This window comes from Dipodomys spectabilis, unplaced genomic scaffold (assembly GCF_019054845.1).
Source record: "Dipodomys spectabilis isolate Male_0828 unplaced genomic scaffold, ASM1905484v1 ptg000519l, whole genome shotgun sequence".
In the NCBI taxonomy this organism is placed as follows: Eukaryota; Metazoa; Chordata; class Mammalia; order Rodentia; family Heteromyidae; genus Dipodomys; species Dipodomys spectabilis.
The window spans coordinates 347,049-360,034 of NW_024871196.1; the positions used below are offsets into that span (position 1 = coordinate 347,049).

At 41.1% G+C, this 12,986-nt stretch overlaps 1 protein-coding gene across 4 annotated transcripts in view; it reads left to right on the forward strand.

The window, feature by feature from the left end:
- Cald1 (caldesmon 1) overlaps window positions 1-12,986 on the forward strand; it is a 186,157-nt gene that overhangs the window by 52,559 nt on the left and 120,612 nt on the right. For all 4 annotated transcript variants that reach the window (XM_042670107.1, XM_042670109.1, XM_042670111.1 and 1 more), the window contains exon 2: window positions 9,048-9,140. The gene's annotated coding sequence lies outside the window, so the exon portion shown is untranslated. The remainder of the gene's footprint in view (window positions 1-9,047; window positions 9,141-12,986) is intronic.

Below are 12,986 nucleotides of genomic sequence, written 5' to 3' on the forward strand. Positions count from 1 at the left end.
TATGCCCCAGAACTGTGATAAGCAATGAGGATACAGAAAATAAAATGATATAAATAGAGTAATATATGTTTTCCCATGAGAGTTACCTCTGTGAGGACAGTGGCCTTGACTTTATCCATCTCTTCTGCATCCTTTGAGAGTTCTGTTTCATATCTAGAAATACAACCCCAAGCTTGACTTGATTTGTTTTGTCTCATGAGATAAGAACAGTAAGAAGATCAACTCTGAAATCATTTTCTCCCATGGGAGAAAAGGCCCACTTAGAAGAATACACATGAAATAGGCCATTTTCTCCTATGCAGGAAAGATGTTTAAGTTGCAATTAATGAAGGTCAAGTTTATAAAGATAATTCTAAATCCTTCTCAATAATTTGAAAAGCAAATCAGTTCCACGCACGGTGGTGCATGTCTGTAATCCCAGCCATTAGGAGACTGTGACAGAAGAATCACAAGTTCAAGGCTACATAGCAAGATCCAGTCTCAGAAAGTACAAACAAGAACAACACCAATTAGCAGCAAGTCATGGGAAGCTTTGCATTTCTCATGACGTATCTCACACGTGATGAGACTTTTTGTAATGAACACTATATGGGAAGCTGTCATGGGGTGGTGGGAGGGCACAGTGCATTTAGAGAGGAGCTATTTTGATGTTCAAGTGCTTTGTGGTTAGTACAGTAGCCTGACATGTGTATCTCTTGTTAATTCTCCTGCTACGTAATCACTGAAAAGAAAGGCGCATTATAAGGACCACAAAGATATAATTTGAAAGATTTTGAAAGTATTTAGTCCATAGTAGAGGTTAAGAATCAAGCAATGGATTGGTCCAATATCTATAAAGAGATGTTATGATTGATTTTTTTCCCCTCAATTCCAGTGAATCAGTTTCTGTTAAAAGAACTTTGTCAATAAATAATCAAATGGAGGCAGAATGATGTACACAGAAAAAATGCTGAGGACTTACTCAACTCTCCTCATCAATAGCCTTAGGGACCTCACTTCCCCTCTCCCCTCCTTCCTAGGTCTGGTCATAAAATGTTGCCAATAATACTTGTCTTGCTGACCTCTAGGGTTGGATAAGACCATTTGAGGGAATGGATGTGAGCATTCTGTGTACTGTAAAAGTGCTGTGTTTATGTTCATAACCCATTTGTAATGCCCCTAGTCACTAGGAAATCAGTCTACAAATGGCTGATCTCATTGGTAATAGAAAGCTTAATTATCCAGTGACCAACCCCTTCATTCCTACCAAATATTCCAAACATTTTAGTGCAAGAACAAGGTCTATGGGAAAAAGTCAAAAGGAGACTGGTCAGAGGAATTCCTCTGGCCCTTCCCAGGGCCCTGTGCACAAAATGGTCCCCTGTGCATTGTTACTTAGCTGTGTTTGCTGATGTCTACAGCTTCCTAGGCAAAAACAAGTGGCTATCTGGGTAATGATGCACGAACAAAGTGGGTGTGGTTCTATGCCAGCTTCCTAGTGGCCATGCATCTTGTCCATGGACTCGCAACCTCATTCATGGATACCTTTTTGTTGCAAATTCAAACAGAGAAAACACAGGCTGTCATTCTTTAAAATGAAGAGGAAGGACATCTCCTAAGTGAATTTGTTCAGTGCTCCTCATGCTGATGATTTCATCTTTTGTTATATGAGTGGGACAAGGAGATTCTAGCTTCTACAAGAGGTTAGAGTCACTCTGTTACATTTGTGCTCGGCACAGATTTAACTGAAAGTCTAGATTAAGTTTTACCACCGCTCAGCGATGGAGAGGAGAAATAGGAAGGTCTGACCAGTTAGAAGTTAAAGAGGAACAGGAGCATTCCACATTGGGTGCCATTTTGCTTTCCGTTTTACTTTAAGGAACTGGACATGATAGAAATATAGAGCTGTGTGCTTAAATTTCAACTAGAAGTTAAAACTAGCACAGAAAAAGCTATTAAAATAATTTAAACAAATACAAACATATTACAAGGACAGGAAAATGAATCCACTAAATCAAATTATGCCTAACTTTTTTGCTAAGTCTACCAAATTGAATGAATTATCCAATTGCTTTGATGAAAAATACTGAATTAGGACATTTCCTCTTTGTGAATATCTACAACTGCTAAATGCTAACTTCCTTGTTGAGATAAAAAAGTAAATTATGAGTTTAATAGAATTAAAAGGGTTCAGCTAGGTGCTGGTGACTCATATCTCTAATCCTAGCTACTCACGAAGCTGAGATCTTAGGATCAGTTTGAAACCAGCCCAAACAGACAAATCCAAGAGACTCTTATCTCCAATTAACCAGAAAAAAAGCTCAAATGGTAGAGCACCAGCCTTGAGTGGAAAAGCCAAGTATGAGCACTAGGCCCTTAGTTCAAACTCCAGTACTGGCACACACACACAAATAAAGGAAAAGTCTTGGCTGAGGCAAAGAGCACATGGATTATTCTTAATTAAATGGTTATCCAAAGATAAACAGAAAAGGCTGCTGCAATAGGGCTGCTATAAGACATCAAAGTCTCTCCTTTATACTGTTCTGTGAGCTTATTCTGCACCAATAAGGCAGTTATTGTTTCTTCTTCTTCTTGTACCAAATTGGCTCCTCTGAAAACATATAGTTATACCACATCCTTTGAACATCATGGAGTGAGAATGTGAGGCCTTCCCTGAAGTCAAGCCCCAGTACACCATACCAGACAAAAAGGAGGGGTGGAAGAGAGAGAGGAAATAGACAGGGGAAGGGAGGGAGGGAGGGAGGGGGGGGGGAGGGAGGGAGGAAGGAAGGAAGGAAGGGAGAGAGGGAGGAAGGAAGGAAGGAAGGAAGGAAGGAAGGAAGGAAGGAAGGAAAGAAGGGAGGGAGGAAGGAAGGAAGGAAAGAAGGAAGGAAGGAAGGAGGAAGGAAAGGAGGGAGGGAGGGAGGAAGGGAGGAAGGAAAGGAGGGAGGGAGGGAGGAAGGAAAGAAGGGAGGGAGGAAGGAAGGAAGGAAGGAAAGAAGGAAGGAAGGAAGGAAGGAGGAAGGAAAGGAGGGAGGGAGGAAGGAAGGAAGGAAGGAAAGGAGGGAGGGAGGGAGGAAGGAAGGAAGGAAGGAAGGAAGGAAGGAAGGAAGGAAGGAAGGAAGGAAGGAAGGAAAGAAGGGAGGGAGGAAGGAAGGAAGGAAGGAAAGAAGGGAGGGAGGGAGGGAGGAAGGAAGAAAGGAAGGAAAGAAGGGAGGGAGGGAGGAAGGAAGGAAGGAAAGAAGGGAGGGAGGGAGGGAGGAGGAAGGAAAGGAGGGAGGGAGGAAGGAAGGAAGGAAGGAAAGAAGGAAGGAAGGAAGGAAGGAGGAAGGAAAGGAGGGAGGGAAGGAGGGAGGGAGGAAGGAAGGAAGGAAGGAAAGGAGGGAGGGAGGGAGGAAGGAAGGAAGGAAGGAAGGAGGAAGGAAAGGAGGGAGGGAGGGAGGAAGGAAGGAAGGAAGGAAGGAAAGAAGGGAGGGAGGGAGGAAGGAAGGAAGGGAGGAGGGAAAGAGGGAGGGAGGGAAGAAGCTTAAGGGAGAATCATTCTGCTTTCCAAATGCAAAATAACAAGTGAGAAGGAAGGGATAGAATCTGGTATAACACGGGGGGGGGGGGGCGTCTATAGCATGCTTAGTTCTGTACTAAATATGTTATATACTATTGCATTTATTCATTCACTTGGGCACCCAACAAGCTTTGTGAAGCGTATGTTCTATGTCAGACAATATGTTAAGTTCCTGGGATAGAATTACTTAGAATGATGTATCTTTGTCACCAAAGATAAAATAACAGCCAGTGTGGCAAGTCTAGCCTAACAATACTAACAAAACACTGTGCATTCTCAAGGAGAACCCTTTAAGGTAGTTACTAATGTCCTTGTTTTACAATGGAAGTAACTGACATGCAACCAAGACTCTCCTAAGTCATACCTCTATTTAGTGCATAGGTCTACAGGACCCCAGAGCCTAGCTCCTTCCACAATCCCATACTGGACTGACAACTTTGCCTTCCACTCTGTTTCTCTGTTTCAGAATGCCAGGAGAATTTTCATTTTCACTGAATAATTTAATCATGAAAATGATGTCCACATTTCCCTATGGTTTTGTAGTTAAATTCATAATATAGTAGCCTCTAATTGCATCCTTAGCCTTTTATCTACTCATGTATACAAATGCCTGTGGATACTTCCCTCCATATAATTCTGTACTTATACCAATCTAAACCAAACACTGGTGGCTCTTGCCTATTAACCTAGCTACTCAGGATGCTGAGATCTGAGCCCAAGAAAGAAAAAAGTCTGAGACTTTTACCTCCAATCAATCAGTTAAAAGCTGAAAGTAGAGATGTGGCTTAACTGGTAGAACACTAGCCTTGAGAAAGAAAAAAAAAGTAAGAGTACAAGACCTTGAGTTCAAGCCCCAGTACTGCCCACACCCCCCCCCCCCAAAAAAAAGGAAAGCAGAGGAGAAAAAAAAAAGGAGAAACAGCAAGAGATCCTTACCTAGGCATAGGAATTTTTGCTGCAACCTGAAATACATTCATATAGACAAGCTTTACTTAAGGCTTGCAAGTTTGAATGGAAACATACCACTTTAAACGTAAGAGGAAATCTTGTACAAGGTCTTGATACACGAATGCGCCACTAGAAATCAGGCTGGAAAGTGGGAGAGTGTACACAGAGACAGAGAAGTAGACAATTAGCCCAGGGCTATGTGTCAGTGAACTTCTGTGGCACCAAAGATGGGAAGTGGCCCCTGTATTTAAAGTGTTTTGGTATGGGCCACTTGCAAAAACATTCAATATTTCCCTTCTAAGATATGGTAAGCCTATCTATGGAAAGTTCACTAAGTCATTGGTAAATATGCCAGTGTTGACTTTTAATTTAGAAATAACTGGCCAAATTGATCCCAGCTTTCCCAACTATGATTTTCCTCTGCAGAGTTCATTGATTTGTATTACATTCTCCTTTTCTCTCATTATTTGTCTTTCTTTTTTATTATCTCACATAAGCGACCGAGGAATGGAGCCTTTGTTAGGTTAGATGGATTAGACTTTCCCCCTTTTCTAAGTCCGTGGTATACAACCTCTCTAATGATGTGTGATAGAAGAAGTAACAAATCATAACTGCATGGAGTGGTGAGTGTTCGCAGAATGAAACAACTGTGTCATCAACTTACAGATCAGGAGACCCCCATTTTACTAGCGCTCCTCCTTGTTCAAGCTCCTTCATCACAGATCGCCTACCATCATCATTGTCAAAGATTACCATTACTATTTGTTGTGGGTATGCCGGTACTGTTACAGATGAAAGAAGAAGTTAGGAGTCCTGAATGACGTGGTCAAGGTCGATCCACTCATTAGTTATTTAAGTAACCTGAACCTCTCACTGGTAAGCAATTCTTCCTTTTTGACATACTCCTAGCTTCCATCCTCAACTATACATGTAAAACGGAGAAAGTTATTAGTATTTTATTGTTACTGGCTTGTGCTGACAAAACTCATGCAACTATTTTTTAAATATTGTATTTTAATTTCCATCCCCACAAATTATTTGACTTCCTGCCAATTCTGAGATGAAAATAGCTACTTACCATTCCTTTGTCATTCCAAGGATTCTGTTCTGTAGCTTTTCATTCTTCTGTGTGTTATTGACAAATATTCTGCATTACCATCTGGCATGTTAAGAATGAACAGAGTTTATTGCAACTTATGTATGTGTACACACATGTGCGAGTCCTGGAACTTGAACTCCGGGCCTAGGTATTTCTTTGAGTTTTTGTGCTCAGAACTCACTTGTACCACAACTCCACTTCTAGCTTTTTGGTGGTTAATTGGAGATAAGAGTTTCATGGACTTTCCTGACCAGGCTGGCTTTGAACCTTGATCTTCAGATCTCAGCCTCCTGAGTAGCTAATGCTATAGACATGAGCCAACTGGCCAGCAGCTTTTTTCAACTTACTAAGTGAGCAGGGGACTAGGGAACTTGTCTATGGGAAGGGACAGGTCACAGCCCCCTCTAATAGCCAGAAGAAGTAACCTCTTTCGAGGACCATATTGTATGTTTGTGTGTGTGTGCATGTGCACGTGCGCGCACATATGTGCAAGCCCTTTTATTTAGCACATTCCTCCGCATAGTATCCTCTATCCATGGCATTTGAGCTGAAATTACAGTGGGAATGAATAACATGGATGAGTTCTATGATCACAGAGCACATGGATGACTCACAAACACCTACACCAGCATTCTCAAGGGCTCTGTTACTGAAACTCCATTCTCTCAGTTCTTTACCTTACAAGTGTACCTTCAGCCTACATGTCTTCTCTTCAGAGATACCATCCCTTACTTTGTTTGGTTGTATTTGCTGCTTCGGTAACAGAATGGCACAGGCTAGGTTAAGTTATAAAAAAGAATCCAATATCAACGTGCTGGTATCTGGGGAGGGCCTTCCTACTGTGTGACATGTATGTAGGCTTCACATAGTAAGAGTGACAGAGCCCTAGTACTCAGGCTTCCTCATCCTATCTTACTCCAAATATCATCAGTATATGGATTTGGGATTAAGTGTCCAACTGTGTAGTCTTTGATTGGCACAATCAAACCATGGCACCAGGAAGTGGTGCTGTGGCTCAAACGGTAGAACGCTCACCTTGAGCTGAAGAGCTAAGGGACAGCACCCAAGCCCAGAGTTCAAGCCCCACAACTGAACAACAACAACAACAAAAAATCTATGGCACCACCCAACCTATACTCCGGAGGCTTCCAAAAACATCACATCTGGCTGTTTTTTACTTGATATCAGAAATACACATTTCTGTACCACCAGAATATAAGCTCCAAGTATGCAGATTTCTTGTTCATCACCAAATGCCTGTCATCAAGCAGAGTACTCACTCAAAAAAATAGGCAAATGTGTACATTCCTCCTTGAAATATACCCATCAAGCTGGGTCACCACTGGCTTGGAGTACTTTCCAACTGGGTGAATTTAAACAATGAACTTGTCAGGATTGAACTAAGAATACTCTGTGTTCAACACAGAGCCTTGGACAAAAAGAAATTATTCAATAAACAAGTTATTGTTATTTTCATAATGAATTCAGAGCAGAAATTATTTTTAATAGAAAGGTATAGAAACAGTAGTGTTGAAATCAAGGAGTCCTAATTCACCTGTGTAAGGTAGAATGTTAAATTAGATCTTTTTTAAATTTTAAATTAGTTCTTCTAGCTGGCTAAAAAGTCATTCGTTTTTATAAACTTAGCCTTTGTGGTGACCAAGTTCCTGTTGCAGTAAGTTATGATGTGAGACCCTTCCCCCACTTCCATCCTCTGGAATCTATGTGGATCTTTCCTAGAACATTCATGATAGACATTCTAAAGCATGACTTTTTCATGTTTTTTTTTGGTAGATATGCCCTGGCATTGTTTTTCCATATGAACTATCTAGAAATCTCCGAGTTAGTGTTTCTCCTGGTTGAACCTAAAGAGTTTCCTAAGGCCCCATAGAAAATCTACTCTTAGCTAGAGATCTGATGGACAGGAGGGAAGCCCTTCTTCCCTTTTATTACCCCCTAGGTTCTCCCACAATGAATGTTTTTATGTAAAATCCATTTCTCTCTACACTGAGTAGATGGTTAAATCTAAGTAGCAATAAATAGTGCCTGGCTGTTCGCCCTGGCTTGATGGGACTGGGGAGAAAGACAGGCTCTCACATGTCTAGCTCCCTCCCTCCCTTCCTTCCTCCTTCCTTCATCCTGAGCATTTTCCTGCCTTACCACGTCTAGTCTAGACTCAGCTTGGCCTGCAGAGAACTTCTGGCAACTGCTACTGAGCTGGGTCAGCCAGAAGTGCCAGGTGTGGCTTGAAGGAGTAAAAGGAAGAATGGTTTCCTTGGGCATCTATCTGACATTGCAGAGTAACTGGCAGTATATAAAGCAAGCTCTTGACAAAAAAAAAAGTAAGAGCTTCACCAGCTGTCTGATCCTTAGATCGTAACTCTGAAAATAGAAAGGGAAGCTATCTAAAGACAAATTTCATGTTTAGGCATTTCACCATTTAGGTTGTTTTCTCATTAACGTCTTCCTGTCTGTCTTACTTATAGGAAAGTTCATGGGCATACACAGACACTGTAGATTAAACAAAATTCCACTCACTTAGAGCATTTTCTTCTTCTATTTCCTTTTCCACTAAAATAAAAATGCTGAAGGAATTGAGGGCAGAGAAAGGGTTGTATTGTTTGTATAACCTTCTCTGCCTCATTATGAAGACTAACCCAGGGTATAGAAATCAAAAACAGTGACAAAAGGGAATAAACTGAAGTGGAAAAATAGTTGCAAGCAGTACAGTAAGAAACCACTTGTTTCCATTTCTTGGAGTTCATTTCGATAAAAATCATTTTATATGATCATAAGCACATAGCTATTGAGCCCTTGTGATCCTCTCCTAAGAATATCCTCCTTTGTTCTCACTGTGTGAATGTCTAGAATGCTGTTTAATCAATCATGTTCATTCAGCAATCATTCTAGACACTATGTTGGAAATGAACTATGCAACTTGGGTGGAAAGGAGGCCGAGCGAGGAAAAACTGGGAGAAAATGCGGGAGGGGGATGACACTACTCAAAAAGAAATGTACACACTACCTGACTTGTGTAGCTAACTCCTCTATACATCAGCTTTACCAAAAAATTTAAATTAAAAAGAGACTAACCCAGAGGTTGATTCTATGATCATTGTAATTATTTTATTTAAAAATGTAAATTCACAATGGCTATTTTTATCTCAATTCTCAGTTTCCCCTAAGTCTTAATTAACAATTCCTGAGAAGCCAGGGCATTGTGGTACATACCTATAATCCCAACTACTTAAGTGATAGAGGCAGGAGTTTGAGGCCTGTCAGGGAAAGGGCTAAGGATGTGGCTCTACTGGAACAAGAGTGAGACTCTGTGTTCAATCTTCAGCACTGCAAAAGCAAAACAAAACAATGACACCTAAGAAGGAAAATGTTATTTAAAATAGTCAACATTAACAAAATACTTTCCATTTAATTACGTTTCAACCCTTGCTTTTTTTCCAGGTTTCAAGAAAAAGTCTGAGCATCATCTGATCAAATTGCACAGGGTTTCGTGAACAAGCAGAAGCTGAATCGTGGACACCTGACTGCTTACCTGTGAGTATAGTCTGTGGGTTTTTCTTTGGACTCTACATGTAGAAATTCATAGACTTGCTGCCAAATGAGTTCCCATTAAGGGCTTTTTCATTTACTTACTAATTACTCAGGTAGAAACTAGCTGGGCTTAAAAGAACTATTGTCCTATTTTTTTCTTTTTTATTTTTTTGTCGGATCTGTGGCCTGGGCGCTGTCCCTCAGCTCTTCAGCTCAAGCCTAGCACTCTACCATGTGAGCCACAGCACCACTTTCAGCTTTTTCTGCTTATGTGGTACTGAGGAATCAAACCCAGGGCCTATTTCATTCAAGGCAAGCAATCTACCACTGAGTCACTTTCCCAGCCCTTTCCTATTTTTTCAATCTCACTTTCTGCTTGATTTGTTTTGCTCTTTTTTTGCACATATTCTATATCCAAACAGTCCCACATTAATAAATAAGTCTTCACTTTCTGTGAGTAATGCTTAAGGTTTGGTATAAGGATGTGTCTTCCAGGATCAATAAGCTCATGTTTGTGCAAATGCTAGTGACTAGCAAGTCCTCACCTGGCAGGAGATTGTCTGCTACCTGGGAAGAGAAAGAGGGGGATTTCTAAATTAGAGCATGGATAAATAAAATGAAACCAAAAGTGGCCTTGGTAGGAGAGAAGTTTTTCAGGAGTATAGCATAGTGCTCAGGCAATTATCCTGTCAGTATGATATCAGCTGCTCTCTTTTGACTAGTTTATTTGGTCTGTCATGGCAATGTTTCATAGAGTAAATTAAAACACAGTATTTTCTCACAAATCAGGAAGCTGGATGTCTGAGATCTGAGATCAAGATGTTGCTGATGAAGATTTCTTCTAAGATCTCTCTTGCAAATAGCACCCTCTCTTCAGCTCTCCACAGGGACATCTTTGGGTTGACACCTCTCCAGTACCTCTGTCTCTGTGCCTGAATGTCCTTTTCTTGTAAGAACACCAGTCATGGTAGATGAGACTCAACCTAAAGACGTCATTTTAATTGACTTCTTCAAAGACCTTCTCTCAAAATCCAGTTTCAGTTTTTCTTACATAGAGGGGGGTGGGACTTCTTAGAAATTGTGTGTGTGTGTGTGTGTGTGTGTGTGTGTGTGTGTGTATGCACACGCTCACGTGTGCATGTGTGCATGAGTGCATGCTCGCACCAGACTTGGGGCTTAAACCCAGGGCCTTGGAGCTGTCCCTTAACTTTTTCACTCAAAATTGGTGCTCTACACTTGAGCCATACCTCCACGTATGGCTTTGGGGGGGGGGTTGGTTAATTGGAGATAAGAGTCTCAAACACTGGCTTTGAACCAAGATATCCTCAGATTTCAGCATCCTGAATAGATAGGATTTCAAGCACGAGCCACTAGTGCCCAGCCTTAAACAGCTTTTTGATTGTGTGATTACTAGCAGAAAGGCTATAGAAGGTCTGGGTCCTCCTCCTTTTTCTGCACCCTCTACCCATTTGTTCAGCTGAACTTTGAGATGCTAGCTTTCTCCAAATACCCACTCCCACGCTTTCCTCTTTGTGGTCCTAGAACAGCCATAAAGAAAAAAAAAAGTTCATTGTCTTGAAACTACCCAAAACGCCACTGTTACTCAATTCAAGGATTTGATACAAAGTGCTATTTATATAAAATAAGAAATTTGAAAGAAGAGGAAACAGCTCTGTGATCCATGAATGGCCTCGCGGGGGTGTTCCAATGAATGATGGCCAAGGGCCAGCATAGGTGCCTCCCAACTGTGTTTCATTAATTTCAATCAGCTCAAGATCATTTCCCTAACAGCATGTGAAAGCAGTGTTTTGAGTTGTGAGCACCTAGCCGTCGTTGCCCTTATGTGAGAACCACATACACGGGAGACTTTACAATCACTGTGGGCCAATATTTTTTGAGTCCATTGGAGCTCCAGATGGAACAGAAAGTGAGGTTTGGGAATTTTTTTAGTCTTCCTTTTTCCTCAAAATGTTGCAGAAGGAACCTCCCTTGGATACGCTTGATGAAATGCTTCATCTCCTGTTTAGCTCGAGTGTACCCAAACTGGTAGGAGTTGAGGTCTTTCTGAAACCAAGATGCCTTCCATTGGGTTTCTGGGAGTTGTTGTAGGATGAGTCTCAGTGGAAGAAGGCTTGGATCCTACTCTTTCATCCAATCTCCCCTGAAGGAAGCTGCTCCAAGGGTCCTTGTCCTGAGATACAAGAAGGAAAGTGTACTGTGAGCCTGGATGTAGCCAGTGTTTGTCTGGGGCTTACCGGGCCATGACAAACACAGGGTCCCAGGTTCTTTCTAGCTGTAAGAAGGTTAAGAGAATATTCCAGCTCGCTGCCTATAGATCTAAGCACCTCTGGGAAAGCACACATTTCCTATCCCACATAATCATTGACAGACTATGCCAGGATGGCCCAGTCCAGGTGGAGGTGCAGAAGACCGAAGGAAAATACCATGTTTCCAGGAGCCCTGTCTGGAACTCCTTTACAGCCATTGTGCCCATAGCACAAGTGACTATCCAATAAAGAGACAGTAGCAATGGTGGTGATGCTATTTTACCCTTTAAACCATCAAAAGTCTCACCTGTGGTTCCAAATGTAATATGGCTCTTACAATTAAAGCACATAGATTCAAATTCTTCCAAACGCTGCTTTGAGATGTTCGATAAAATTAAGTTGTGACCCTCTTGCATGTGCAACAAGACAAGTAGGAGTTAAGTAGAATAAACCCTCCATCTGAGATGGGGAAATATGCCCCAAAGAGACCTAAGACATTTTCCTTCCTATTATTCTCTTATCCGAAGCCCATCAATGTCAACTTAGAGCTATATTTCCTTTCACTTTTTCTTGAGGAAAAGGCAAAGCTACAGTCACTGAAACAGATACTTTAGGTTAAACTTATTCGTTGGAGGGTCTCCCCTCCTTCCCTTTTGCTAATTCAAAACAAAATGTCCATCATTCACTCTAACACCAGCTTTAAGAGCTGGAGACAAATGGAGTCTGAATATTCACGCCAATGTGGTCTAGATGAGCTGTGATTTTAGGATGCTGGCTGTTTCACTGACAGGGAAAAAAAGCGCTTTAATATCTTTGGCTGAAAAGACTTTCTTAAAGAAGGATGGAGAAAGCCAACATTAATATTGAGTCCTGTTATTTAATAACTAAAAATGATATAGTGTAGAATGAGGTATCCTAAGTTTGAGAGAATGTGTGTTTATCAAATCCAGAGAATGCAAAAGCAGGGGCTTGTGGGGAGTGAATGCAAACATATGTGAGGCTTTAAGGAAGGAGTTCTACCAAGAACATTTTCTGCAAATTCTTCAAAGAATTTCTCCCATAAATATATTAAATCCATGATTTTGATCCTGATTTTATCACAGAGTCACAAAACGTATAAACGCAGGTGGTCCCTGACTTACAATGGTTCTATTTAGGAATTCTCGGCTTTATAAAGGTACAAAAACCATATGCACTCGTTAGAAACCGTACTTTGAATTTTCCATTTGGATCTTTTCCCAGGCTAGTAATTGGTAGCCCAATACTCTAGGTAAGGTTGTGTACCATAGTTCTTTCTTAGTCAAACGCACTATCATGAGGACAAACCACTTATACACTGAACTTTACTGTGTGACCATGCTACCATATTTGGCAGTTTAAATATGGAAAATGTATTTCTGCTTTATGATGGGTTTCTCAAGATGTCCGTTCAGTGTAAATCAAGAAGCAACTGTGCAAAGATGTTTGTTACCATGAAAGACTCTAAGAACTGATCTTAGCGCCTCCCCCAGATCACTGGCTAATGGTTTGTAAATCAATGAGGCAATTATAAGTTGAGATTGATGAAGGAGTCTGTGGCCAC